This window comes from Propithecus coquereli, unplaced genomic scaffold (assembly GCF_000956105.1).
Source record: "Propithecus coquereli isolate 6110/MARCELLA unplaced genomic scaffold, Pcoq_1.0 Scaffold26, whole genome shotgun sequence".
In the NCBI taxonomy this organism is placed as follows: Eukaryota; Metazoa; Chordata; class Mammalia; order Primates; family Indriidae; genus Propithecus; species Propithecus coquereli.
Window position 1 is genome coordinate 5730563 of NW_012148174.1, and position 5086 is coordinate 5735648.

The 5086-nt window shown below is 47.4% G+C and overlaps 1 protein-coding gene across 1 annotated transcript in view; it reads right to left on the bottom strand.

Annotated features, from left to right (window-relative positions):
- Positions 1-1042, bottom strand: part of ABCG2 (ATP-binding cassette, sub-family G (WHITE), member 2 (Junior blood group)) — a 51625-nt gene extending 50583 nt beyond the window's left edge. The window contains exons 1-2 of the mRNA XM_012647246.1: positions 931-1042; positions 562-684 (exon numbers count right to left, since the gene is read on the bottom strand). The gene's annotated coding sequence lies outside the window, so the exon portion shown is untranslated. The remainder of the gene's footprint in view (positions 1-561; positions 685-930) is intronic.
- Positions 1043-5086: the final 4044 nt, after the last annotated feature.

Genomic DNA, 5086 nt, shown 5'->3' on the forward strand with positions numbered 1-5086 from the left:
GTCTCTACTAAAAATAGAAAGAAATTATCTGGACAACTAAAAATATATAGAAAAAATTAGCCGGGCACAGTGGCATATGCCTGTAGTCCCAGCTACTCGGGAGGCTGAGGCAGGAGGATCTCTTGAGTCCAGGAGTTGGAGGTTGCTGTGAGCTAGGCTGATGCCACGGCACTCTAGCCCCGGCAACAGAGTGTGAGACTGTATCAAAAAAAAAAAAAAAAGGAAAGAAAAGAAGAAAAAAATTCCCCCACCTGTAGTAACTTCTGGGCTCAATAAGTTAACTCTCCAATATGAACTTTGGCTTCCTACATTTGGAGAGGGGCAAGAATTTTACCAACTGAACCTGAACACACTACCAGACCCCGAATTAGTTGCTCCAACGCATCGTTTTCTGAAAAACCACTCTGCATCGTCAGTGTGTGTTTTGCACTTTCAAATTAAACCGTGAGAAGCTTACAACCCATTTGCCTCGTTTTCTGTCTTCTAAGAAATAGATACGGACGCCCGCCGCCCTCTCCGGACCCGCGCCCTCAGCGCCAACGGCTTTCGCCGTCCGCTCACCCGGATCGGCGGCGGCGGGGTGTCCCCGAAGGCTCTGCTCTGGGGACCCGGCGCTCAGAGGCAGAGCATCGGCGATCACCGACGGAAACTGGAGACGAGTCGGCCGGCGCTTCCACGCAAACCCTGAAGAAGCAGATTCCACTCAGCTGTGACGCCGGGCGTCCGCGCCACGCTTTCTAAACTGTGAAGGGCTTTTCCCAAAATCTGCTTTCCAGGCTGCCCCCTCGCCGCGTCCCCCAATCTCGGTCAGATCGTTGGGGACTCCCTCTTCCCTCCCGCGCGCCGGGACCGGGTCCGCGGGGACACAGGGCACAGCCCTTCCCGGGACGCCGCGCGCGCCCGAGCGCTCCCCGCAGGCCGGGCACTCACCGCGCGGCGACCGGCCGGGGAAGGCGCAGGGCCGGGGGTCGCGCCGAGGGGCGGCGGGCGGCGGGCTGAGGCGGCGCCGAGCTCCACGACACACGCGTCCGGCTGTGGCGGCCGCTCCTCAGCTGCCGGCTCCGCGGGTCGGGGCGGCGGGCGGGCGGGCGGAAGGCGAGGCGCCGCCTGCCGGGCCCAGATAAGCGCCCGCGCGGGGGCCGGGCCGCCCTGGGACAGGAGCCACCGCCCTCCGCGGGGCCCGGGTCGCCGCGAAAGCCACCCGGGAGCGCTCGAGGACACACCTAAAGCTCCCGCCTCTGGGGCTCGCACGAAAGGGACCGGGACAGTTAGCTCGGGCAATCGCCGGGCGCCACCCGGGCCGCTCAGTACCTCGTCTGACCTAGACGGGTTTGGTCGCTGCCGCCGGCCGGAGCCCCCTGAGCACCTGAGGGTCCCCCCCACACACACACGTCGCCCACCCCGAAAGCGAGGAGGCAGTTTCTGGAAAATGAGCTTCTAAGAAATGAGACGCTTGCGCCCCGGGGCCAAGTAAAATCAGGAACTGAATCCAGCATGCGGGGGAGGGAGGCGGAGACATTTTTTGAATGAAACTATCACTGTGAACAGTTTAAATGTTAGTCTTCACGTTCCTGCAGTTAAGTACTCGTCTGCAGCAGTCTGAGGGTGTGCAAACCTCGAACGTTAATTTGCAGGTTCAGGAAAAGAGCTGCCTATCCGGCTTCGAGAGGGTGTACGGCCGTCCCCGTGACAGTCGCCTGCTGCACCCACCCTCGGAAATTAGGACCTGCACTGAGATTTTTCTGGTTCGCATTTACAACCAAAAATCATAATACCGGTTAAGTTGTTTAAATCAACACTAGGAATTACTGTTAATTGTTTACCCAATACAGGAAAGTTTTAGCCAAGAAGCCTAGATTTTAAAAATTGGTTACACATCATTTTTTTTAATATTAAAAATACTATGCTGTATACGTTTAAAGGGCCTTGAGATATATATTCATGATGCATCCAAACATTTCGGCAAAATTTTTCTTTTGGACTAATTTCTGTCAGTTTAAACACCCATATACAAATACATGTTAGTCATGCTTCCTCTTAAGCCAAAATTAGGACAAATTCTTCAGCTCTGACTCTTAATGATTGGTAGCAAAAATTGAAAAACACTCTCCAAAGGATAAAATTTTATGACACCAGTAAAGATAAAAAATTTTCCAACAAGCTCTGAAGGCGATTGCAGGAGGAGATTTAATAAAAATGGAGAAAATACATATGAAAGTGATATAAAGCACATTTTTTTAAAAGCATCTTAAGCTGAATATAGCATTCTATAATTATGTAACATAAAAACAAACCAAAAACCTATACATAGAAATAGCTGGATAGCAATACTGTACAGGAAAATGTTAATTTGTTCTCGGTAGTAACATGGATGTCTTTTTTTTTCTTTCTCTTTTAGTGTGATTTTCTAAATTTGCTCTAATGCAGATATATAAAGAAAAATCAATTTTGTTTAAAAGTAAAATAAATTGATAAAACGTCCATTGAAACACATATAACAATACTTAGTCATGCGTCACTCAAAATAGAGCTAAAACCACTAAAACAAACAACAAAAAAAGTTTCCACCTTATTTTAATTCTAATTTTTAATTAAATTTTTTTTTTTTTTTTTTTTTGAGACAGAGTCTCGCTCTGTTGGGGTTAAGAGTGTAGTGGCGTCATCCTAGCTCACAGCAACCTCAAACTCCTGGGCTCAAGCAATCCTGCCTCAGCCTCCCAAGTAGCTGGGACTACAGGCATGCGCCACCATGCCCGGCTAATTTTTTCTATATATTTTTAGTTGGCCGATTAATTTCTTTCTATTTTTAGTAGAGACGGGGTCTCGCTCTTGCTCAGGCGAGTTTCGAACTCCTGAGCTCAAACAATCCACCCGCCACGGCCTCCCAGAGAGCTAGGATTACAGGCGTGAGCCACCGCGCCCGGCCTAATTTTTAAAATAGTTTGCTATTTTTCATATAGATAGGTCAGTTTATTTGGGGGATTAACTATTTTCAAATGTCCTTTTTCACTTTTAGTGTTTGGTCATTTTAGGTCCCAGAATTTTAGGGAGAGAGGAAGCTCACAGATGTCCAAAGGAGACTACTTTGCACAAGGTCAAAAGTTAGATGACTTACAGGCCTCCCAGGCCATTGCCCTCTGCCCTCTACCGCATGGCCTCTCCTCTATTTTGCCTAGTAAGAGTGACTTCCCAGTATTTGCAGAGGCCAGTATTGGGACTCCCAGGGAACACCTGTGCACCAGTTACAAACAGCTGGTAAGCACCTAGTATAGAACCTTCTTGGTGCTTACTCCAAAGGTGAACTTTCAAGGGTTAATTTTCCCCTGGCAAGCTCCAAGTTTCAGAAAGGGCTCATCACAGGCCTGGGGGCATTTAGGCTACATATATAACATATTTACTGGGTCCAAGTATATTTATTTTCACTACCACTCCCAAGTTTAAAAAAATAAAATATGGTAGAAGACAGGCCATATGCAGTGTTCCCCCATGGCTCTGCTCACGCCCAGCCAACAGGGGCCTCTGATGAATGTGGTGAGACAAGTTCATTCTATAATGGCCCAAGCAGCGATAGTAAGTAAAGGAATGGAAACAGTTAAAACTCTTCCTAAAGCTTTTAGTATAAAAGGAAGGTGAGAGAAAAGAATATAGCTAGAGGCTGTCTTGGGGTTCGGAGAAAATATTTCTCATACGGTTTGAATCAGACAGGCCAGAACACGTGTGCGTGCCAAGAGGACAAGCCATGAAGAAAAGGTGGTTGTTAGTAATATCAGGAAGCAGAATGGAAATGAGATCCAGAGGAATTAGAATCAGAAAAGGAAAAGAAACTTTTTAAAATATTGTAGCAGAACGGAAAGGAGTTAGGATGATGTATCTTCATGGAGATAAACATTATAATTAGAGAAAATTGAAATAAATATCTGACCCATAATTAGACTTTCTCTTTGAAATTGGGGGATCTGCTGAGGGTAGGGGGCGTGAATGGTAAGATTGGGGATTTGAGAAAATGATGAATATTGGAATAGACTTGTATTAGTTTTTTATCGCTGCCTTAACAAATTGCCACAAACTTAGCGGCTTAAAACTGCAAAAATTTATTATCTTACATTTCTGTAAGTCAGGCCAGGCACAGTGGCTTACACCTGTAATCCCAGCACTCTGGGAGGCCAAGGCAGGAGGATTGCTTGAGGCCCGGAGTTAGAGACCAGCCTAGGCAACACAGTGAGACCCCATCTCTACAAAAAATTTGAAAACTAGCTAAGCATTGTGGCCCGTGCCTATAGTCCCAGCTACTGGAGAGGCCGATGCAGGACAATGATGTGAGCCCAGGAGTTTGAGGTTGCAGTGAGCCATGATCGTGCCATTGCATTCCAACCTGGGCAACAGAGAAAGACTCTGTCTCCAAAAAAAAAAATTATAGCTCAGAAGTCCAGCATGGGTCTGGTAGGCTAAAGTGGAGATGTCAGCAGGTCTGTGTTCCCTTCTGGAACCTATTCCAGCTTATAGAGGCCACCTGCATTCCTAAGCTCATGGTCCCTTCCTCCTCTTCAAAGCCGGCAACGTAGCATCTCGGTGACCCTGATTCTGTCGTCACATCCTTGACTTTCTTCCTTTGCCTCCCTCTTCGGCTTTTAAGGACCCTTCTTGTTACAATGGGCCCGCTAGAGCCAGGTTAATCTCCTGATTTTAAAGTCATCTGATTACCAAGCTTAATTTCATCGTCAATCTTAATTCTCCTTTGCTAGGTAACCTAACATTCACCCTCCACGGATTAGGACATGGACACCTTCGGGAGGTCATTATTCTGCCCACCACGAGGCCCTCAGGAAACGGAAGAGGATGCTAACGTAGGGACCCACAGAGTTGGTATGCAGGTAATTTTAAACTGAAGACATCTGAGACACAGTTGATGCAGAGAGGAGCCTTTTTGAAGCTTCCCTTATTTGACTAAAGGCAGAGATTTCTGAAAATGAAGCTGCTGAAATCCCCTCTTGGCGACCTTCACTGCCATGAAGGAGGCGCTTGCCCCTGAATGAGAAATTGCATAACTAAACATTATCACAGACCGTCACAGCTTCATTTGTTTCCC